General features: G+C 39.9%; 1 protein-coding gene and 1 pseudogene across 6 annotated transcripts in view; one reads left to right on the top strand and one right to left on the bottom strand.

Moving 5' to 3' along the window:
• The window catches only part of NTM (neurotrimin), a 934,064-nt gene that overhangs the window by 644,073 nt on the left and 264,749 nt on the right, over positions 1-25,242 (top strand). The window lies entirely within an intron of this gene.
• LOC111095771 lies at positions 10,036-10,702 on the bottom strand (annotated as a pseudogene).

The raw sequence follows: 25,242 nt of genomic DNA, 5'->3' as shown, positions 1-25,242 counted from the left end.
ATAGGTTTTTTTTTAATATATTTTATTTATCCATTCATGAGAGAGAGAGAGAGGCAGAGACACAGGCAGAGGGAGAAGCAGGCTCCATGCAGGGAGCCTGATGCGGGACTCGATCCTGGGTCTCCAGGGTCACGCCCTGGGCCAAAGGCAGGCACTAAACCTCTGAGACACCCAGGCATCCCTGTATAGTTTAGAAACAGGTTGTTAGTGTATATCAGCCTGCTGAGGTTTTGATAGGAATTGCTTTGGACTTACAAATTAATTTCGGGGAAAACTGCCATCTTGACAATATTGAATCTTCAAATCCATGGATATGGAATGTCCCCCACCTGTTTAGATCTGTTTAAATTTCTGTCCACACTGCTTTATGATTATCAGCATAGACATTTATTCTTAGGTATTTAATTCTTTACGGAAATATGATTCTTTTTTATTTATCACTATGTTCTGTAACCTTGCAAAATTGTGGATTAGTTCTAGTACTTTCTTTGTGAACTCTTTAGAATCTTCTATATTCAGGATTTTATCACCTGAGAATAAAGAAGTTTTCTATCTTCCTGTTTAATCAGATTCCTTCCTTTCTTTTTTTTTCTTTCTTTCTTTCTTTCTTTCTTTCTTTCTTTCTTTCTTTCTTTCTTTCTTTCTTTCTTTCTTTCTCATGGACTAAAATTGCTGGTACAATGTTGAATAGAAGTGCCAAAATTGGATATCCTTTGCTTCTTCAGTGATCTTAGGAGGAAACATCCAGTCTTTCATCATTATTGTATGATATTAGCTGAGGATTTTCATAGATATCTTTATCAGATTGAGGAAATTTCTTTCTAATCCTCTTAGCTGAGAGTTTTTATTGTGAATGGGTGTTGAATTTTATCCGGTATTTTTATTAATGTATTGAGATGACCATGTGACTTTTTATTTTATACCTATTACATGTTATTTTTCATTAATTGATTTTCAGATACTGAGTCAAGTTACTATTCCTGTAATAAGTCCCAGTCAGTTTTGGTATATAATTCTTTTTATAAGTTGCTAGATTCACCTTACTAATATTTTGTTAAAGTGATTTACACTTATGTTCACGAGAGATATTTATATGTAGTTTTGGGGTTTTTACTTGTGATTTCATTGCCTGGATTTGATAGCCACTAATATTGGCAATAAAAAGAGTTGGGAAAGCTCCATCCTTCTTATATTTTGGAAGAGTTCATAATGGGTTAGGATTTTTAATATATTTGATAGAATTCACTGTGAAGCCACATGGACAGGGCTTTTCTTTGTCGGGAGGTTTTTAATTACTAATTTAATCACTTGATTTAGTTCTATTCAGCTATTTTTGCTTCTCTTGAATCAGTTTCATATTTTGTCCTAAAAATTGCATCTAAATTGTTTAATTTATTGACACAAAGTTGTTAATATTTCCTTCTGTTTATAGTTGTATCATAATAGGGTCTGTAGGATCATGTCCTTTCATTAGATTTTGGCATTCTTTTTCTTTTTTTTTTCTTGGTTACTCTAACTAAAGATTTGCCAATTTTGTTAATTTTTCAAAGAACCAATTTCTGTTTCATTGGTTCTATTATTTTCTCATTCTATTTCGTTGATTTTCCTCCCTAAATCATTATTATTTTTCCTCTGTTTGATTTCAGTTTAGTTTTCTCTTCTTTTCTAGTTTCTACGGTGGAAGCTTAGGTTATTGATTTGAGACTTTTCTTCTTTTCTTACATTATGTATCTACAGCTATAAATTCCATTCTAAATGCTGCTTTTGTTACATCCCATAAATCTTGATATGTTATGTTTTATTTTCATTAGATCAAAATATTTTTTATTTTTCTTGTGATTTCTCTTTTGATCAGTGCATTATTTATAAGTATATTGTTTAATTTACAAATATTTAGGGATTTCTCAGATTTCTTTCTGTTATTGATTTGTAATAGAATCATGCCAATATTGGGAAGATACTTCCCATGATTCAGTCATTTTAAATATTATTTGGTCTACTATATGTTCGTTCCTAGAGAATGTTCCATGTGCATTAGAAGTACACATGCATTCTATAGACATTGATTCTTATAGGGATAAAAAAACAGGTCAGATTTGTTCATAGTATTCTTTAAAACTTATGGCTTTTCCATCAATTATTCAGAGTGAAGTATTGAAATCTTCAACTTTAACTGCTGATTAGTCTTTTTTTTTCTTTCAGTTTTGTCTATTTTTCTTTGCTGTATTTTGAGGTGGAGTTTTGGGGTTCACATATAAGTGTTTTATCCTCCTGATATATGGACTTTCCATGAAACACATCCTATTTGGATTTCATTATGCAATGTGGCTCTTTATCATTAATAATATTTCTAGTATTAACAACATCTATTTTATCTGATTAAGATTCTTCCATTTTAATCTGGAGGCCTTCTGTCTTATGCTAATTGTTTGAATAATATCTTTTTATTTTCAACCTGTTTGTAACTTTGGATGCAAGATATATCTCTTTTAGACAGCTTATAATTGGATCTTACTTTTTAAAAATCAAATCTGACAATCTCTGCCTTTCAATTGGGATATTTTTACAATTTATATTTAGTGATCATTATTTTTATGGTTGGATTTCTATTTGACATTTTATTATTTGTTTTGTTTATGATTCCTATCTTCTAAGTTCCTTTGTTTCTTTAAAATTGACTACTTTTGTGTTAAAATATTTTTAGTGTATACATTGTCAGTCTTATGTTGACATTTTATCTATATATTTGAATTGTGTTTTTATCAGTTGCTTTAATGATTTTACTACTCAGTTTAGTTTATCACAGTCTACTTTAGATAAATGCTGACTAAATTATGACAAAATATAGAAAGTTTACTTTTTTTTTTCTTTTTTATGAGAGCGAGAGAGCATGTGAGCTGAGGTTAGGGGCAGAAGGAGAGAGAGAGACTCTCCAGCATAGTCCATGCTCAGTATAGAACCCAGTGCAAGGGCTCAATCTCATGGCACTAAGATCATGACTTGAATGGAAATCAAGAGTCGGATGCCTGACTGACTGAGCCACCCAGGAGACCTTAAAGTGTACTCAATTATAGTTCTATTTCCTCCTACTTTCTTTGTGCTATTACCTGTTACATATGCTATATCCATATATGTTATCAACATAGCATTACATACTATAAATTTTGATTTATTCAATATTATACTTTAAAGACATTACAGAAGAAATAAGAAAAACATAAAGACTTCTTATAATTGGTAAAATATTTATAAAGACTTACATACAATACTATATTTTTACCATTTGTTCTGTTCTTTATTTCTTGCTGTGAATTCAAGTTACCACCTTGGTAATTTCTTTTCATCCTGAAAGTGTTTCTTTGGTGTTACTTGAAAGATCACTAGCAACAAATTGCTTGTTTATCTGAGAATGTCTGTCTTTCAATTTCATATTTGATGGAGAATTCTGCTGGATATAGAATTCTTGATTGCAGTGTTTTTTTCCTTCAGTACTTTGAATATGCCATTCCACTGTTTTGCATTGTTTCAGATGAGAAGTAAGCCTTAACCATATCACTGCTCTCCTGTCAGTTTTATTTCACTCTGTGAAGATTTCCTCTTTTGTTTTGGTTGCAGTTGTTTGATTATTAGGTTTCTGGATGTGGATCTTTTTGAAGTAATCCTACTTTGGATTTATAGAACTCCTTAGTTATGTAGGTTCATGCTTTTCACCTTCCATTAGGAAATTTTCCCAACAATTTCTTTTAATGTATTTTCTGCCACTTTATTTCTAATATACTGAGATTTCCATTATGTATATGTTGATACTCTGAGACTTTTCATTTTTCTGCTGTTTTATCCCCTGTGTTTTTCAGTTTGGATAAATTCTATTGATCTGTTTCCAAGTTCACTGATTCTTTCTTCTGTCATCTCAAATCTGCTATTGAGTTCTCCAATTAAATTTTCCTTTTCTCATTGTATACTTTTCTACTCCATAATTGGTGCTTGGTCCTTTACAAGTTTTGTTTCTGTGTTGAAGAACTCCACTTACTGATTTATTGTTGACCTACTTTAATTACTAAAAGCATGATTTCTTTAGTTTTTAAAATATATTTATAGGAGCTGCTTTGAAGTTTTAGCTACTAAACCCAATACCTGGAGACACTCAAGAGAGTTACCATTGCCTAATTTTTTTTGTGAGTATAGGTCACAACTTTCTGTTTCTCTGTGCATTATATATATATTTAATTGACACTTCAGATGGTATATGGAAGCAATCTGGATCCTGGATCCTAGTCCTCCTCCCTTAAAGGTTGTTGTTTTTGTTATATTCTTGTTTGTTTATTTTTTCTTGGTTTAGTAAATTGGCTATAATAATCAGTGAAATCCATCTTCTCTGCTGTACAGTGTGCAGTCATTAATATCTGTCCTCAGAAAAAAATCTCTATTTTAATTTTGAAGCCTAGCCTCCTACAGGTTGCCCCTTGGTTTTTGCAACTGAGTTGTCAGCCAGTGATTGAAGAAAGGCTATGCTTGAACATTTCTTAATTTTTTTAATTTTTATTTATTTATGATAATCACAGAGAGAGAGAGAGAGAGAGAGAGGCAGAGACACAGGCAGAGGGAAAAGCAGGCTCCATGCACCAGGAGCCCAATGTGGGATTCGATCCCGGGTCTCCAGGATCGCGCCCTGGGCCAAAGACAGGCACTAAACTGCTGCACCACCCAGGGATCCTATGCTTGAACATTTCAAGCCAGTAAGTGTTCTGCTGATAGATTAGTGTGTGGATAGGGAAGCATATTCAAAGTTCAGGCTATTTTTGGATATATTTTGATTTTTACCTTCTACCAGGGTCCTTTGTGTCCTTTAGGCTCATGTTCACAGCCTCTGAGTCAAGGAAGATTTTATGAGTGACATGAGTGCTTTCTTTGCTCTATAAGCATGTAGATATATGCTTCCCAATCCTGACCAACCCCATGTTAGTAGAGCCATTGGCTTTCCTCTCTAGCCTTTCCTCTATTGGCATTTCTATCAACAATACAAGCATCACCCACTGCTCTAGCTTAGATGAGCCCCTTAAATCATAGCAGTGGTCCTCACAACTTGCCCTATCCTGAGAGAACTTCCACATTGATTGGGCTGGTGGTGAGTCAGAACATCAGAGATCCTGAGTTCTTCTAAAGTTCAACACTTAAAAAACAAACAAATAAATAAATAAATAAATAAATAAATAAATAAATAAAGTTCAGCACTTTTATAAGAATATATGCTGCTCCAATTATTGTATGCCTTTGGTCAGTTCTTACATAACTTAGATGGTTGTGGTTTTTTTTTTTTATCAATTTTGTCCAATGTCATAGTCCATCTTTTGGTGGATAGAGCATTTCCAAGTTCATTTCTTTGCCCTAGTGGAATTTGCCGGGTTTTATTTAGTAGTGTTCTCAGACCTTTATATTTGTAGCTTTGGGTGATGTTTCTTCAGCGTCCACATGATATTTGTTATCACAGCTCTCTAAATTTGTAAGTGAACTTTTAATCTCATGTGGCCCCGCAAAAGACAACTGCCCCCAGTTTCTGACAGTTGCCATGATCTCACCCCAGAGCCTCACAACACTTCACTTCCAAGATGTTAGCTATGACACTGAAGTAAAATTAGAGGCTTATATTTTTTGAGTAGAATGAAGTCAATGAAGTCCCCAATCCAAGCTTCTCTTAAATTCACTATTTAAACTCAGGGCAAACATCCCATAGGCAGCTTTATATCTGAAATTGTCATGTGGACTGGATACCTGGAACTGTACTGACTAATGTGTAGCTCAAAGAATCTAAGAAAATGTGCATTGTGGTCCTTTAAGATTTGAAAGCTGCAATTCAAAGGCTGTTAAGACCTTCAGCTGGTGATAATTGGATTTGTAAGACAGTGCAACATGTGATAAAAACGCTCCTGTTGGATAGGATCCCAGTTTTCTTCTATCCTTCCTATTAATGTGATAAATGTTGCTGTCTCAGCTGATAGGGCCATGTTGGATAATCAGATTGGAATCAAGTTTGAGTTCCTCAGGCTGGCTCCATGTGAAGCTCGTGGGAAGACTTGAAAAAAAATACTATAGAGAATAAAAAAGAGGCCTGGGTTTACAGAGGGAAAATTTTACTCTCCTTGCAAGGCTACGTGGTGCAGGGAAGACTCATTAACCATAGACTCTAGCCATGTGCTACAACCTCTGTGTGTCATGCCCAATGGGAGGCTATGGGAAAGGATCCCCAATGTTACTGGGCACATGCCATAGTGAAGGCTGGGGAGAAAATATTGCATCTCTTGACATGGGTGTTGGGCCAGGGAGGAACCAAAATAATGTTGGAAAATTAAACCTCTCTTAATTAAAGCTGATGGCAAACAAACTCGAGTAATATGGCACTACAGCTGGGAGATATAAGTACGATTTGAAACTGAACAGCTGTGAAATTGGGCCCTCTGGTTACAGCTGGGCATGCAGGAGGGACAGAAGCCCTGGCAAAGGTGTTGTCCCCGCCTGGAGGACTGACTGAGCTAGGAACAGACAGCCAGCGTGGCTGGCTCTCCTGGTAGTTTTGAAACAGTATACTCTACCCAGATATCCAACTCATGGGTTCCTGGACTCTCAGGGTCCACTCACACATATAACCCTCTGCCACATGTTTGCTTAGGATCTTTCCTGATGAGAACTGCATCAATGCGGTTGCTGGAATTAAAGGGAAAAGACTCACGGTGGGGAGGATAATAGAATTTGTTTTGTGATCTAAAAATTTTTATATCTATTCATATTACTGAAGACCTCCAAGCTGGGCCCTTCCCTGCTAGCATGGTGCATAGGTCAGTTCTGCCATTCTGTTTCTGACCATTAAGTCTTAAGAGCCCTGTGTAGGGCAGGCCCAGAGCTGTGCCTCTCCTTTATACATTTAGACTTTCCCAGTAGCTGACTCTGCAGCTAGAGTCTGGCTACACTCATACTGGGATGGGTATATTCGGCACATTCCCTGAAGTGGTCAACTTCTGACTCTCACATGTGTAAACATGGAGGCACATGGCTCTCACTTGCTTTTGAATATTTTCCTTAGGCCTCTTTCTCACCTTGTCCGTCAAATTTAATTGATGCTTTCAGAAGGTTAGGAGCAACCCCCAACTGTGTACACTGATCACCATGGGGCTGGGTATCAGGGTAGGCTACACTGCACTGCAGAAATAAATAAGCCCTGAGATCTTCAAGGCCAAATACAATCCAGTTAGTTATTCCTCCCTTTACTGCCTGGAATGGGTTGCAGCTAACTGAGAACTCCTGGATCTGACTTCTTTCCCTGATGAGCCACCTCAGTCTTGGAAGTCCCACAGCCTGCACACCACAGGTGAGGGATGGGAGGCTGGAGGAACGAGCACAGGAGGGCATAGGAGATGGAGCAGGACGATGAATGGCCAGGACGGAGGGACATTTCTCTCCATGCTCTGTTGTCTAGTGGTCAGTGATGTGCTTTCAGCTTCTCTGTAAGGGGAACTGAAGGATGGAGCCTTCCTGTGTGGCCAGGATTTGGTCAGTCCCTGTTAACCATAACCGTTAACATCAGTCTGTCCAGTTATCAATGTCTCAGTGCCTGGGCTTGAATGGATCTTGGAAACAATTTAATAATTCTTCTATCTGCATCGAAGATAGATCAGTGCTTCTAGAAGTGTTGACCTGGGACAAGGGTGGCAGTCAGCATCACGTGGGAGGATGTTAGAAAAGCAAATCTTGGACCCCACTGTATCAGGAGTTTGGGGAGCAGGGCCATGCAATCTATGCTTTATGAGCTCTCCAGGGAATTTTAATGTTCCCTGAATTTTGCAAGCTTCTGCTCCAGACCTGCAGTTCTCAACTCAACCATGGTCACCCACTGGGATCCCCTGGGGAACTGGAAAAAGCACTAATTGCTGGGGCCACACCCAGGAGACTCTGATTGAAGTGCTTTGGGGTTTGACCTGAGGCAGTTATGGAAACCAGTGCCCCAGAATGATTTTTTAGGAATACTTTTCCTCTCTGAAATTTTCCATGAAAATAGATTTCACGTGGATTCAGTGGCACTTCCTAGCAACTCCTGGGCTATGGGAGTGAGGAAATTTCACAACCTAAGCACTGCCCTTTCCCCTTCAACTGGAAGCAACAAGCCAGCTTTGCAGGGAGCAAAGACGAAATAGAAATTTGAGAACTCACAAATGGAATCCTGATTCTGTCACAGACTCATCATGCGGCCTTGGGCAAGTCGATTAATTTCTCTTTGTCTTGTGTCTATAAAACGGGAGTAGTAACACTTGCCCACAGATGTTGCCAGCATTATCTAATTAATGAGCAGAAGATGTTTGGGAAATACAAAGTACTGTACAAATGCTAATCATTATGATGAATGCAGTGCATCTCGCAGATACAAAAGTGCTGTGTATATGCTTATAATTATTATAATTATTGCTAATACCAATAATATTGCTACTAGTAATATATTTCCCCGGCAGTGGGAGCTCAGTGTGTCCTTTGGGTTAACATTTTGCCCTGCATTGTCAGGAAGTCTTGCTAAGCAGCTGTTTAATGACCATTGCTCTGTACCTCCCCACAAAGTGTCATTCATCAGAAGTGCAAATAGTCAAGTATGTAAACCATCCTGAGGTCCACTTAATGTCCCTGACTGTTGGGTCATCGCCGGATCATGTTGCAGAAGCTCTTCTTTAGGTTAAGGAAGTGCCTAGAATATAGTGTTCAGCCATTCTTTTTAGTATTTTCATTACAGGCTTTTTTTCCCCCTCTTCTACGGCCAGTCTTTTATCTACAGTGCTTTTGCCATCTGCTTTCATACGGTTGTAAATGTGCTGCAGAAAATCCTAGGGTGTGTTGGTGAGTACAACTAGCTTCCAGTGCTGGCAATTCACAGATATTACCAGCAGCAATTGGTGTTGAGAACAGGGCAAATATTTTTGCTGTGGTTTCATTTTGTTCAGTTTTAGCTTGGATTTCGGTTTGGAGGAGGGGATATAAGAAAAGAGAATTGTGTCTCTTCATTTCTCAAGAAATAAATGGTCCTGAGGATTATGTGATTGGTTTGGGCCAAGCAGATCAGGGGAAAAAAAATAAAAAACAAAAAAACAAATCAATTGATGATGTTCAGTTAGCAATGACAAAACCATTTCCCATACTCATGTTCATTCTGACTCTCCGTTCCTGGTCATAAAGACTTGGATGTCCAGATTCCTTAGACTGTCCACACTCCAGATTCCTGATTTATTTGTAGAAAATGCAAATAAAGCTTGGAAAATAAACTCATCCTGAGAATTCTCTCAATTTAGTCCAAAGCCTTGGAAAAAATACGGAGATCCCAGATTGTCCATACTGTTGACCCCCTTTAGGCCTGCCAGTTATCACCACCATTTCAAAATCCTGATGGCTCTCCCATTTTCCCTTGGTGAGGCTGAAATGTGAAGTTTCTTTGCTTCAGGATATAACTACATCGACTCAGTGGGTTAGTGCTGCTTGCCTTATGCTGATCAGAGGCTCTGATTGACAGAGATGTCTTAAATAAGTAAGAATGGGGAAAAACAAAACAATTAACACTTTACGTGGCTCCAAGTCTCTGACCTACATCATTGCCCTTCTCTCTGAAGAACTTTTTGAAATTTTTTCAAGACAGGTCTACTGAAAACCAATTCCCTCAGTTTTTGAGGAAGTTTTTATTTCTTTTTCACTCAGAAGGATAATTTTGCTGTATACAGTATTCTAGGTTAGTGATTCTTTAACCCTTGACATTTTTTAACCTGCTCTCTTCTTGATGGCATGTTTCCTGAAGTCAGCTGTGATTTTTTTTTTTTTTCTTAAGGGGCTATTTTAATGTCTCGTTTTTTTGCTTTTTGTTTTTGTTTTTTTTGCAATAGAATAAATAGTTCTCTTGATGACTGCTGATACGTCAGGCTATTTAGTAGAATTCTGAACCACCCCAGTTAATGCTGGTTTTCCTGACTGGTGTGTAGTGTTCAGTAACTATAAGTTCTTTATCTGAAACTGCTGTCAAACCAGCAGGACTGCATCGAGGCCTCCATCATTTTCAGGATTGTTGGTAACCTGGCCATATTTTCCCCAAATAACTTTGCCTCCTTGTGTCACAAGGCCCACCTCACTCATATCCACCACAAGGACAGTATATTTGGTAATAACACCTGACATTGTATATAATGGGGATGAGGGATCCTTTTCTACACCAAGTATTGGTAGGCAAAAGGTGGCTTTCAATTTAGGAAACCACCCTCTCCCATGTGCTCTTCTTTCTCTTTCATGTTTGAATAACCTTTAATACTTCTGTTTCTCCCTGGGCATGAACTTCAGGTAAAGGGACTTCCCATTTTCCTGCTTTCTCTTTTTGTTTTGATTTAATCTCATTGGAAAGTACATTAGCTCGGGACTGTGCCTTTCTGTCCAGTAGATATGCAGGTACTGCCCCCTGTGGAGTCTTTCTGTCATTCTTTTGCTTGGTGTTTCTCTCTTCACACGTCTGAGAGTCTTTTTCATTTGTATTTTCTCAGTATGGTGGTGTTTATGGTAGAGCTTAGCTTTCAGACCAATTATCTCTTTGGCCTTCTTTGAATGGTCATGAGCCTCTTGACCTCTCTTCTTTCTCTTTTCTTCATGTTAATCCATAGCACTTTCAGTGTAACTCAATATATTCATTTTGTGGCATGGTGATGTCCATGGAGCCACAGAGTGCAGCTCCTAGGGCACAAAGAAGCTCTCAATTTTCCAGAAGTCAGATGTGATTCTTACTCTCCCTCTTCTATGTATATGGTGCTGCCACACACCTACCCCTACCAGCTTCTTTTCAGATTTTGTCTTTGATTTTGTGTGGTTTCAATATGATGTGCTGAGGTATAGTTTTTTTTTTTTTTTTTTTTTTAATCTTTTCTGGGCTCGCATCTTGATATCCTCTGAACTTCTGGATCTGTAGTTTGGTGTCTTTCATTAATTTGGGAAAATCTCTGTCATATATTCAAATATTTCTATGTTCAAATATTTATCATATTTTTTTCTCTTTCTCCTCCCTCTGGTATGCACATTATGCATATGCTGCACCTTTTATAGGCATTCACAGTTCTTAGATGTTGTGTTCCTGTGGGGTTGTTTGTTCTCTTTTTCCATTTCAGTTTTGGAAATTTCTGTTGACATTTCTTCCAACTCACTTATTTTTCCTTAACCATATCCAGCCTACTGATGAGCCCATCAATGACATTCTTCCTTTCTGTTGTGGTGGGTTTGGTCTCTAGAATTGCTTTTTTATTCTTTCTTAGAGAGTCTATCTCTCTGCTTACATTGCCCCTCTGCTCTTGTGTATTGTCCACTTTTATCTTCAGAGCCCTCAGAATATTGGCTGTCTGAAATTCCCAGTCTGATAATTCCAATGTCTCTGCCGTGTCTGAGTCTGGTTCTGATGTTTGCCATTTCTTCAACCTGTGTTTTATGTCTTTTTGTATGTGCTGTAATTTTTTTGTTGAAATCCATGCAGGATGTACAGCGTAAAAGGTACTGAGGTAAATTGGTATTTTTGTGTAAGGTTTTATATTTATCTAGCTAGGGGTTAAACAGTGTTTATTGTTTGCTGTAGCTGTAGGTGTCAGAGGCTACAACTTCTGCTCTTCTTTTTTTTTTCCCACCTGGTTGTCTTTGGGTTTCCCTAGAGACTTCTTAAATAACATCTGAGATGGATAATTCTTTCAGTTGTATTCCCCTGTTACTACTATAAAAAACCCTTTCAATATGAAGGTAACTCATGGGAGGAGGAGAAGCATTCTGTAGTCCTATGATTAAATCTCCATGTTTCAGCAAGCCTGTGTTCCTGGACTGGGAGCTATACCATTGCACCTCAGTTTTACTTTGCTTTTCCCCCTTAAGTGAGGTCGAAAGGCTGTTGCAGGACTGCAGTTGAGTATTTCTTATTCCCCAGGTTGTTTAGACTCTGTGAAAATAATTTCTCTTGAGATCAGAAGAACAGAATGCTCTGAGTGTATTTCAAAAAGCCTGCTTTCCTTCTTCCCTCCTGGAAGTAAAAGGGGATTTTCCTCTGATCATCACTAAGGGAATCTGGTAGGACTCCTGGAGGGGATATTTACAAGTGTGTGTGTGGGCATGTGGAAGACTGGAATCCCTGGAGTGTGTACCTCTCAGAAGTGTCCACCCTGTACCTCTGATGGCTCCTGTTCCTATCCCAGTACGGTTCCCACAGAGCTGCTTGCTGTGGGCTTCCCCTCCCATAAGGTATGACTGTCTGTATGTATCAGATTCACCTGTCTATCTCTTCGGTTTTGGAGGGCAGTGGTTTGCTTTGTGGCCTCAGTTCTCTGCTGGATCCAAGAAGAGTTTTTGATTTTCAGTTTGCTCAGCTGTTCCTATCCCAGTACGGTTCCCACAGAGCTGCTTGCTGTGGGCTTCCCCTCCCATAAGGTATGACTGTCTGTATGTATCAGATTCACCTGTCTATCTCTTCGGTTTTGGAGGGCAGTGGTTTGCTTTGTGGCCTCAGTTCTCTGCTGGATCCAAGAAGAGTTTTTGATTTTCAGTTTGCTCAGCATTTTTCTTGCGTGATGGGAGTAATGACTTCACTCTCATGCCAATCTGGAAACTAGAAGTTCTGTTTAATCCAATAATTATCACTTAACAGATTCAGTCTGTGTAGTCCATCAGGCATAAAAATAATCATATGGGCCCTTAGTGCTGAGATGATGTGAAATGGAGTATATGTTAACTTAGAGCTACCACTATTTGTTACAAGCGGCCTTTTTAAGAGAAGAAGAAGAAAATCATATAAGGGTGGGGGGAGGTGGGTCAGAGAAGAGGAGTGGGTATAAAATCAATTCTGCCTATTATTCATGGGGAAAGAATAATCAGCAAATTCATTATAAATCCTTATGTTTATATAGGAAAGTCTTATTTATGAGGTACCAGCAGTGTTCCACATGAATGAATTTGTCATATAACTGAGCTATCATCCTTTAAATTGAACTTAAAACATTACAATCCTTTTTGATAGAGTTCTTTTTCTAAAATATATTATTGTTCTGTCTTATTGAGCAAAGCACAGAGAATATCATTTATCTTATTTTGTTACTCGGGTCATTATTGTAAACATCAGTCACAGAGCAACTCTGTTGAAATTCAGAGCAGCTCTCAAGGGCTCTGGAGGTGACTGGGATCGTTTGCACCTAAGCACACTACTTGCCTTGATTCCCAATGCTTATCTTTACCTCCTCCTTTCACGAATTACTTTTAAAGCCTCCAGCCTATCTGCTCATTCTCGAATAAAATTAAATATATTTTATTTTTATAAAATCTGTCCATTTATCTACCAAAATCATCTCACTTATTGTTTCCTGGTGCACACACAACAGTCGGAAAAAAAATTGCTCTGAAGGACAGGGAGAATTGAAAATCAGCAGGGGAACCTAATTTATGTGTGTTTAATTGCTAAGCAGATTATATGTACGAAAGTAAATTAGAAGCTTTGGCCTATAGGCTAATAAATAAATAAATAAATAAATAAATAAATAAATAAATAAATAAATAAATAAATAAATAAATAATAATATGTCATGAAGTGCTGTGGAGAAATATAAACCATGGCAAGGGATAGGAAGGCTGAAGGTAGTAGTCATGGAAAATCTTTTCATTAAGGTATTTGAGGAGAGCCTGAAGGAAGTACAAAATGAAACCATTGGGATATTGTGGAGTAGGGAACAAGAGCAACATGTACAAAGGCCCTGAGGTAGGAGTTTATGTTTGGGATCAGAAAAATACAAGGCAAAAATGACTTGGGCAGAAGGAGGGGGGTAGGGAAAGAGAAAGAGATGAAAACTGAGGTTGTAGGAGGCTAGATAATTGAATTAGTCAGCTATTGCCATGGAAGTGCTACAGATATGACTCAGGGGTGTACAACAATAGCATATTTTTTTTGCACTTTTGAATTTGTGGTTTGGCTGTGTTGGCTGTAGATTGTAAATTAGGCTCAGGCCTCTTCTACACATGTTCATCTAAGACCCAGGCTGAAAAATCAGAACTGGTCCCCTATCTCCATATCTGTTCTCCAGGCAGAACAGCAGAGGGCAAGAGGAAAGCCTAATCACCCATGCACTTTGCAAGCCTCAAGCCTGCTCACATCCTGTCTACTAGCATCCCAGACACCAAAGCAAGTAATATGGCCAAGCCCAAAGTTGAGAGGTGGGAGGATCCACCCTGCCCATGGTGGGAGAGGAAAAGAGTAAAGAACTGTGCATAGCAACTCAATCTAACACAATAAGGGAAGGGTCTGTAAACCATTAAAAGTCTTTAACTTTTGCTCTTTATGTGAAGGTAAGTCATTAATGAACATTGAGCCAAGGACCGACTTGTTTTGACTTTTATTTTCAATGGGTAACTCTGATCATTTTCTTTTTTTAAAAGATTTTGCTTATTTATTCATGAGATACACAGAGACAGAGAGGCAGAGACACAGGCAGAGGGAGAAGCAGGCTCCATACAGGGAGCCCTATGCCGGACTTGATTCTGGGACTTGATCCTAGGACTCCAGGATCACGCCCTGGGCCAAAAGCAGGTGCTAAACCCCTGAGCCACTCAGGGATCTCCCATACTCTGATCATTTTCAATGAGTAACTCTGGGAACATGAGGAGAATAGATGTAAGGGTCCAGTAGATGTAAGAAGAACAGCAGAGAGAATGTTACCATGTGGCAGATGAGAGGTGATGGTAGCTTTGACCATCATATAAAAGTGAAGATGAAGTGAAATAGTCATTTTCTGAGTTTATGAAAGAGTTTGAGTTTGTTTGGTAGAGGCATCAGGATTGGCTAGGGGATTGGATGCTGGGTGTGAAAGCTAGTGGTCAGGGACTCCAAGGCTTTTGGTTGGAGGACCTGGAGCCATGAGCCAGAAGACTGGCCAGAAAGCAAGTTTGAGGGTTATAGGCAGAGAATCTGGAGTTCTGTTTTGATCATTAAGATTTGAGATGTCCATTAGGCTTTCAAGTGGAGATACAAAGTAGGCAATTGCCTATATGAGCCTAGGGCTCAGGAGAGAGGTCCAGGATGGAGATGGGGTTAAATAAAAGTTTGTAAAAGATTCATACTTGTATTTTTCTTGGATGATGAAAATAATATTTCACTCAGAGTCAGACTCTGTTACATAATCTCTTGTGGGTGGGAGTCTAAATCCTCCCTTCTCTACTAGCTTTTCCTACAAAACATAACATGCCCAAGCCCTCTGCTCCCTCTCTCGCTCCTTCTCTGTCCCTTTTTTCATTCTTAATTGACATTTTTGAATAGTAATTTACTCCCTCATTTCTATTCATTCCTTAATCAACTGGAATCTGTATTCTGTACTGCTGTATCTATTAAAAAAACTGCCCTGACCAAAGACTCCAAACTCTGCACAAATCCAAAGTGCATTCAAGTATGTTTCTTTTATTGCTGCATTCAAATTGCTGCCGCCTGGCTCTCCCCTTCCTGAAGCCCTGCCCCTCTGGCTTCTGGCTTCTGGCTTCTGGCTTCTGCAGTGCTGCCTCAACTGGTTTTCCTTGTGCTGCTTTGGCTGCTCCGGCTTTGTGTCCTGTGTTCTCCCCCCCCCTCCCATGCTTGCCCCTGTAACACCGGTTTTGTCAACCACCCAAAGCTATTAGTCTTCTCCATGGAAAACCTCCTCTATTTCCTGGATTTTCACTGTCGTTGATGTAGGGGCTACCTTATTGCCATTTGATTTTGATCCCTTATTTGAATGTAATCAAATTATTTCCTTCTACATGTTGCATACATCCAAGTCAGTGTCCAGGAGGGACCTCAGTCTCAGCATATCCAAAAGGAAACATGCCCTGGTGATTGAAGACGTAGAGGCCATCTCTGCCTATAAGCTCTAGTGACTCAGGTCTTTCCATAGATATCATACTCATCAGTCCCCATGCCAACACCCATTCACCTCTGAACTGACTTGTGGTGCTCCCACAGGAGAATGTCCTCTAAACCATCTTTTCCTTTGTTTTTAGTTACTCTGCCTTAAGACATTTGATTAAAATAGCAAGTCCTCTAAAAAGGCTCTTCTGAGTTTATAACTGGGATACAGTCTCCCTTCTTGATAGCCCACCAACATCCTATTCACATGTCTCATCAGATGTTGCCTAATTATGGGCACATCTTTCTGCCCAACTTTCTAAGTCAGACATCTCCAGGGAATAATGCTGTATTCCTCAGTGTGCTTCAGGTACCAAGAACAGTACTTTGCACTTGGTAGGATCTCAGTAAATGTTTTTGAATTTAACAGAAATGACGTTTGGATAAATGAATCCAACTAAAGATAAGCAAGGCCCAGTTTTCTAGACTTCATAACTTCACCTCTGGGATTCATAATAACTTTGGTCCATTCACAAGCTTTTTCTTCATGCCCACTATACGCATATAATGAGAGTGTGCTCGTGACTGTACGCAAAAGCACTGGATGATTTACATGAATTCTGACATCTCCTCAGAAAAAGAAAGTAGCCCAGTCATCCCTAGCTAGATGATGAGTGTGTCTCATGTTATTTCCAGGCAATGCAAGGTTTTATTTTTGTCGTGCACCAAATGGACTTGGTGTCAGGCAGTCAAATGCCTGGCAATCTGCCTAGCTGAAGAGATTACATGAGTAGTGAATAGAACATTATTGTGTGATAATGATTTCCAGCAGCTATTGAAGATAAATTCCAATGCAAAGTAGAAAGCTTTATTTCCAGGGGAGAAGATATTGATCCTGTGGCCACTGTAAATAAAATGGGAATTGCAGGTGTACAGAGAAGTCCCATTTTGTCATTGCCATTGAGTTCTGACTAACAGAAGAACTGTCTTCTGAAGCCAAATGAAGACCCACTGACTGACAATCAGTTTGATGTTCCCCTGAGCTGTTACTTTCTTGTAGAAATGTGTCATGGGGATCCAGCATGTGAAGATAGGTCCCGTCATCATGTTGTGAGTACAGTTCCTAAATGTGCAATAAAACAAAGGCCTCTGTGGATCAACCATGATTTGTCCCAGTATAGGGTTTTACTTTGTTCTTGGAGAGAAATTGTTTTATGAGTCAGAGATAGGTTAGGAGCCAAGATTATAGAATTGTTTTATAGACTTAATGGTTGGTTAAAACATGAGTCTCTTTTTCTTTATCTACATCCTGAGATTGAAGATGTGATTATTCTTCATTAGCTTTTGAAGAACTGATCATTACAGCCTTTCTAGGTCATAGACTATTCAATCTAGGAAGGACCTTAAGGATCATCTCATTTAATCCTTTTATTTTTCAGCAAGGAGATGATGACCCAGAGATAAGTAACATTACAAAGGGCATAGTTTACTTGGCCTTCTCCCCCACCCCCAGTGAAGCATTATCGAAATGTATGACTCATTTTAACCTTGCTAGAATTCTGGTGATTGTAGAGGATGTTTTCTTTGGGATAGCGCTAATTTATTCCAGAATGAGAAAAGTATAATGGAGATGTTTCAAATTCTTAAGGGTCTGGAGAAGTGCTAACTCCCTCTGGTTTTGGAGGCTACATGGTATATTTTTATATTTCTTCCATGGATAAATGCTGACCGTCTATCTGATGCCCTTATTCTCATCCCGAGATTGCTACCAGTAGGCACTATGGGTCTCAGTTTTGCATCTCCAAGATCTGTGGAGGGTCCTGAACTTTAAGGTCACAAACTTTAAGAACTGTACCAAGTGGGTTTGTGTACCTCACACCTCAGCGAAGAACATTTGCAGGGTACATATCGCTGGAGATCTGTGGCTGGAAGGTCAGCCAGTGAAAAGCTTGCTCAAGTGGGTGATGGGACTATGGCAAATGGGTTTACGTTAAATCTAGATAAAACTCAAGAGGCCATTTCGATTAGCCCTCAGCAATAGCTGTATAATAACTCTCATCATGTTGGTGTTCTCTTAACACCTAATTATAAATAACAGAAAGTTGAGAGTTTAGGGGCAGAAGAACCAGGAGAGATTCATAGGCTCTTTATCTCTCTTCAGGATCTCAGAGAAGTACATTGATCCCCATGGATGTGTCCCTTGTTTATTGCACATGGATAGGGGCCTTGATTAAGGCTTTTGTACATTCTTAACTGGATGATTATAATTCTGCAGGTCCTAGTCTAGTTGCTAAGTCCCTGCATTGATCAGAATACATTCCTGGTTCTGTGGACAGAGTATCAACATGCATACCTAAGGTATAAACACCCACATGCTAAAGGGATATTGAACTTATTAGCATAAATTAATCTCCTAGCACCTTGGCTATATACAGTGAAACTTGTTTATGCTCATATTTCCGATGTTTTTCCTCCCAACGTTTCTGTTTTTCATTAATGAAAAATATCTATTTTTGTTGTTACTTTTGTGTTAATTTGCTTTTGGAGAAAAGAGAGCACTATGGACAGAGAGAAATTTGAAATGTCTCTTTCTAACAGACCTCAATGAACTTGATATTTCAGCTTTTTTAGGTCTGTGTTTGAATCTGTAAGAAGCCATATTTATGCTTACACCATCCCAAAGTGAGTTCCCTCTTTTCTGTACTTCTGTAGCTCTTGTGGTCTGTGGCAGTCATTTGGCAGTTAATTACATACTGCCTCATGGCATTATAATTTAACTTCTTATGTATTTATATTATTTGTGTAAGTGGACTCAGATCCTTGAGGGAGAGAATTGAGTATTATGCTTCTTTGTTTCCTCTTTTACACCTAGCAGAATGCTATGTGCACAGTTGGCTGTCAAACAATATTTGCTGAATAATCTACCACACGAAATTTCTTAATGCCTCTGCATAATGGTCCCAGAGAGAATGTTGCATAAAAAAGAGACAATATTCTTCCTAGTATTAAAATATTTGGTGAAATGCTACAACAGTGATGTTTCATAGGTCTGCAGATCAAGTGGCTGTGGGAGTGTAGATTAGCCGTTGGTGTGTACGTGTACCCATGCACATGTGGAGCAGTTGCATGTATGTGTGTATGTGTGTGTGTTGGGGAGCCTGTTCCTTTCATCTCTGATTCTGGGGACTTTAATTGATCCCTCCGATTAAGGGTGGAGAACACTGGCTGGGTAATAGATGTCTTGCTATGGATGGTGAGGCAGTGATGCCTCAACTGGAAAATCATTAACTCCCAGATTTTAGCGTGTCTCTCGATCACCTATCAGCAGCAGCAGATCTGCTTTATCAGCCAAGAATTTCCTTATCTCTCAGTGACTGTGGGCCATGTGCTGCTGCTTTCTGTAGATGGGAGATAGAGCTGCATCATTACCCGGAGGTGACAAGGATATAATTTACAGGCTCAATCAGTTCTAGTTACCATGTAATTACAGAGTTATTACATGGTCATTTGTTCCTGATGGACACCAGTGATCTCTTATCCTGTTCACTGTGGTCTGCTTCTTGTCTTACGCAACCACCGATGTTTAGTCTCCTCTGCATGGGGTGTTAAATGGTGTACTAGGGAGGAAGGACAGAAACGATTCGGGATAAGATGTTGATTATGCTGAGATGCTATTTGTTCTTCTCAATTGGCCTGCTGATAATAACAGCATCCTGTGGCTTTCCTCCCCTAGGCTCCAAGTTCACATTTTCTCCCTAAGAGAGGATGGTGACAATATTGTACTTGGCAGCATGGGGGAAATTGGGTGTAAGGAATATTCTGACCCATATCACCCAGCGATGAGATGGGAATATCAACCTTAAGACTATGTCACTGCCTTTTGTAATTTGAAGCTCATGGTAATGCAGTGCCTATTGGATGAAACGTTCCTTTTCATAATGAAAAGAAGAGGAGGCATTTAAGTGTGTAATTCAGTATCATAGAGAAATCATGGGAAGTTTCAGTAACCTGCCAAATGTCACTAGGTGAATGATATGTTTGGAACTCAAATGACAAAGCTTGGCTCCTTCCATTCTAATACACTTAAATTAATTTCTCTCATTTGAGGGCAACATTCTTTTAAAAGCACAAGTACTAGATATGATGCAACAAAATTTGAATATTACCACATATTTGCTTGAATGACTTGTCATAAGTTCTTTAACCCCTTATTTTGATCACTTATCAATCAACATGTGTGAGGCCGCTTCATTGTCTGAGTGTCTAATATGTGTGGATTCCTAATTTGGGAGAAATGGGGTGAATGGGGTATTTCTGTCACCCTTCCAAAGCATGATAGCCATGTCGTGATGTGGACGGTATTCTAGAGGGAGCATCATAATGCAGGAAATCTGGGTTCTGGTTTCCTTTTCTTCCACTAAACTGTGTGATTCTGAGTCTGCTCCCCTGCCTGCACAGGCCTCAGTTGGCTCTTCTGGATGATGGTCATGTGGACCAGAAACAGTGGAGTCTTTCCCAGCTCTGACAGTGGCCTGTGACTCTGTGATTGAAGTTGACCCGCAGGCGAGCCTGTGACCAGTTTGGCTTCTTTGGGTGTGAGGTCACAGGAAGATGATATTCAGTGCTTTACCAGAAAAGCTCCTCCCCACATGGAAGCCAGAGAGGTGCTGGCGCACACGTCACATTTCAGTTGACGGAATGCTGGGAATCATAAGCGCTGTCTCTCACTTCTCTCCACTTAAAACACCTTGCTGATTTAATTAAAATATTTTTTTCTTTTGAATAGCTTAAAAGCAGCCCTAATTATAATGTAACTGTTATGTAACTAATATGTTCAGGTAATATTGTGATTATATATAGGCAGCCATATGCTACGATGCAGCCATTTGCATGCTGTTAAACTGCTCAAGCGGATAACTCTATGTCCGTGCACAAAGTAATTGTACCAAACTAATTTGTGCTTGCAAACAGATCCCGAATTAACTATGTAAATAGGCAGATCTGCAAACAGAATATCATAATGTGCATGTGTGCACATGCATGGGGCTAGGGGAAGTGATTTTCTACCTGCGTGAATGATGGTGTCAGTGAAGAAGTGGAGCTCGCCTCTGGCATGTGTTGCTCTTCTTGGATTCCAGGTCCCTCTGAATTCTCGTCCTGCATTAGGGATTCTGAGGCATCCTGTTCAAATGTGCATGACTGGAGGCAATGTGAATTTGTTTTCCCTGAGTGTAAAGGGTGATTTCGATCCATCTACCTCTCTTGACCTCGTTTACTGTCTCATGCATTCCTTGGCCAACTATGCTTCCAAGATGCCTTCGCTGGCTCAGTGTTTAATATGGAGTGAAGATTTCTCCCTGTGAGGAGAAGAGAGTTAGTTACGTGATTTGGCAATTGTTATTGTCCTGAGGACCACGTGGCACTCGGGGTGACCGGGTGACGGGCACTGAGGGGGGCACTTGATGGGATGAGCCCTGGGTGTTATAGTATATGTTGGCAAATTGAATTCCAATAAAATATATACAAAAAGTGTTCAATCTGCCAACATGTAGAATAACACCCAGTGCTCATCCTGTCAACAAATGAATCAAAAGATTTGAAATCCAGCTCCTCCTTGGGTCCCCTCACTTCTCTGAGGCTTGCTTTTCTTAACTGTGAAAGGAGGGGATGATATTAGGACTTGCCCCATAGGTCTTCTTAAAGGAATGAGTGAGTGCATGTGTGTAGTGTTCAGCATAGGGCTGCCTTGTGGTCAGGGTTCAATCAGCACTTGCTTCTACTCTGGCCATGCTTGATGCCACCATGGTTTTAGTCATCCCTGGCAACCCTGGCACAATTTCCTGTGTTGAGACTAATTTCAGGCAGTTTCCCAGCATAGGATATTGACTCCAAAGGAAGCTCACAGTATTAGTGAGCGTTCTCCAAGGAAACAGAACCGATAGGACATGCAGGGATGTGTGAGATGCGATAGTCTACGAATTGGGTCATGATATTACAGAGGCTGAAGTATGCCATGATCTGCTATCCACTAGCCGGAGACCCAGGAAAGCCGGTGGTATATATTTGAGACCAAATCTGAAGGCCTTAGAACCAAGAGCTCTAATGTCTGAGAGCAGGAGAAGAGGGACATCCTATTCAAGAAGAGAGAGAATTCGGCCCTTCTTCTGCCTTTTTTATTCGGTTCTGGTGCTCATTGGATTGGATGATGCCTGGCTGAGGTGGTGAGGATGGAGGTTCTTTACGTAGCCTACCGTTCAAGTGCTGTTCTCTTCCAGAACCATCCTCACTGACACACGCAGCAATGATATTTTGCCAGCTATCTGAATACCCTTTAGCCTAGTCCAGTTCACACCCATCTGACTAGGCAAGGTGGACCCTGAAAGGAAGCCAAGTGTGTGTATCTTTTCTGTGTTCTCTGCTCATCGCCGTCCCCATTTGGCATCTCCCCTTCTGGTACAGAATGAGGGGGCTCCTCCTTAGCAGCACTCGACCTACGCAGAACCTCAATTTTCTGTTCTTCACTTTTCTGACTTGTTTTTTGTTCTCTTAAACGTTACTCTCTTGAGCCCCATTTTTCAAGACTTGCCCTGTACCTGGTGGTTATTTTGACCAAGGGCATTCAGAGGGTACAGTAGCAATCCTGGTCTCCTTGCTCCCTCCTCTAGCTAGTGCCTCAACCTGGGACACTTCCCACTGACACTCCCCCCGCCCCCCCCCCCCCCCGTTCCTGGTTCCTGCCTCCTGCTCCTTCAGGACTTCACTCACACCTCCCCTTCTCCCGCAGGCCCACCCCCACCGATGACAGAGTAGTCTGCCCCCACCCCCTACCCTGCTTCCCACCCCCACCCCATCTCCCTTTTTCTTACCCTGCCCTAGTTTTTCCTTTTTTTATAGCTATCATCGCCTTCTACTATTTTATGCAATTTTACTGATTTATTTTGTTTGCTGTCTGTTTCTCCCTGCTTGCATAAAAACTCCTTGAAAGCAGGGTCTTTGTTTTGTTCATTAATGTTTGTCAAATTCTCAGTCTGTGCATGACTCTGGGAAGGTCCCTCATAAGTTTTAATCACAGATTCCTGTCTATATTCCTCTATTTGTCATCTCTGAATCCAGGTGGACTGAAGTGAGAAGGACCTGAGACGAGGGGATGTAGAGCAAAGAAGCCTTACTCGAGGCTGTCAGAGGAAATAGAACTGAGGGGCCAGATAGAGCTGGCGACCTTGGGGGCAGGGAGTCCCAAAGGGGGCCTGAACCAAAGGGAGCACAGCACACATCAGCCACAGGAGTGTGGGGAGCAGAGGCATGTGTCAAGGTGGGCATGGGGAGAGCAGAGGCACACATCAGCCTGGGGTTTGGGGGAGCACAGCACATATCAGTGGCTGAAGTTGGGGGAGAAGCATGAGCAGTGCAAGTCGGTCATGCCCTCATGCTGCATGTGTGACCAAGTGAATCACGTGATTAGTTTTCTCATCTGTAAATGACAAAAATATCTGCCATATTTACCTAACAGTTTTTTTTTCATGAGGATCACTTAAAGCAATCACATGAATGTAATTATATATATATGTATATATATATATATATATTATATATATATATAATAATTCAAATGTTAGGGATTCCTTATTATTTCTGTGCCTCAATTTACCAGTCTGAAAAAATGGATGATTAGAATGGAGGTGGAGTGGGAAGAAGGATATTTCTGAAGGACTGTACATCACTACTGCTACTTCTGGATTACTTCCATGAGTCAGCCAATACGGAGCTCAGGGGTGAGATGAAATAGTCTAACAGACCAGAGGCCGACTGGGCACCTCCAAAGATTCAACTCACAGGAAGGACTAATGAGAGTTACATGTACCAAGAAGTGGACCCTTTTGGGAGACATTTTGCAGTAAAAGAGCTTTTACCTTCTTTAGCACACCTGAGGGCATTTCTTATTTCATATTAACTTAAGACTACAAGGCCCTGTGGCACAAAAAAATTGGGGATATTGATCAAAGATGAATAATTGGTCCTGGGATCCTAGGCATCGCTCCTTTCTCTCTGAAACCTTTTTATATTGAGGTGGCTTCTCTATCCCCTCTCTCTCCAACTTATAGGACAGGAAGTAAGGATTGGTTGGCAGCCTGTAATAAAACTATTTAGCTGTTAATATTTGAGAACAAAGTGTCCTGTGTTCTCATCTTCGCCAGCCTCTGGAATCTTTTCTTCTGCCAATAGGTGATCTAATTAACCTGCTGATGTCTTGAGAGAAGGAAACAGACTTGACTTTAGACTTTGAGTCAGATGTCAATTCACCATTTGCCAGCTATATTACCCTGAGCATGTCACTGGAGCACCCAGTTTTCCTTACTGGTATAGGAAACAGGTAATAACTAGTCCCACTGTAGTGACCAGGACTTACTTAGTTCATATTTGTGGAAGTATCTAGCACAATTCTTGACATATGGTCAAGGCATCCAGCAAATGTTAGTTAGTATTGCCCTTCGGTTCATCAGATAAATAAGCTTGAGTCTTCCATGTCCAGTATTTAAGAAGAAAAAGGTTTCATTTCTTTAGATTGGAGGGGATTCATTTTTTTAGTTACACGTATCTAGATTGGAGGCCTTTCTTTGTTTAAAATGTACATTTCAAGGATACCTAGATGGCTCAGTTGGTTAAGCATTTGCCTTTAGCTTAGGTCGCAGGATGGAGCCCTTCCTCATCTCTACTTCTCTCTCTTCCTTCTCCCCCTTCCCCATGCTCTCTCTCTCTCTCTCAAATAAATAAATAAAATTTAAAAAATAAATAAAATGTATATGTCAGCCTATATTTCATGGTTATTTTTGCTCATTTTTCTTAATGGAATATGTGCATTAGGGTATTTTTTTAATGGAATCGTTTTTTGTTTTGTTGTTGTTGCTGTTGTTGTTGTTGTTGTTGTTGTTGAATTTGCAAGCCAGGCAATGGGAGAGAACTAGACACAGGAGAAGCCGGATGTAGCTGAAGATGAGAATGTGGAAATGAAGGATATTCACTAGACTCAGTCAAAAGTGCTGATAGCAAAGGACTTTAGTTCTTCAAATCCTCTCAAATGTATTCAGAATAACCTTAAGCATATTTAGACAGTCATACATTTTATTTTTGTCTCTGGGCATTAATGTGCTGACTTGTGGGATTATTAAATTCTAATTCTCCAAGATACATTTCTGTCACTCAGTGGGTATGAATGTGCAATCATTAGCAAAGCCAAGATTTAGGATTCTTGTTTCTCCATGTTAAAGGGGAGCAGAAAAAGGAATACATCTGATGTTGGAAGCTGGACCAACACCCACCACTATTCCCGAATCACTGGAAAATTCTGAGTCATAGTGGAA

This window comes from Canis lupus, chromosome 5, assembly GCF_011100685.1.
Source record: "Canis lupus familiaris isolate Mischka breed German Shepherd chromosome 5, alternate assembly UU_Cfam_GSD_1.0, whole genome shotgun sequence".
NCBI classification, from domain to species: Eukaryota; Metazoa; Chordata; class Mammalia; order Carnivora; family Canidae; genus Canis; species Canis lupus.
Note: the sequence above shows the minus strand (reverse complement) of the source record. Positions and strands in the feature narration are given on the sequence as shown.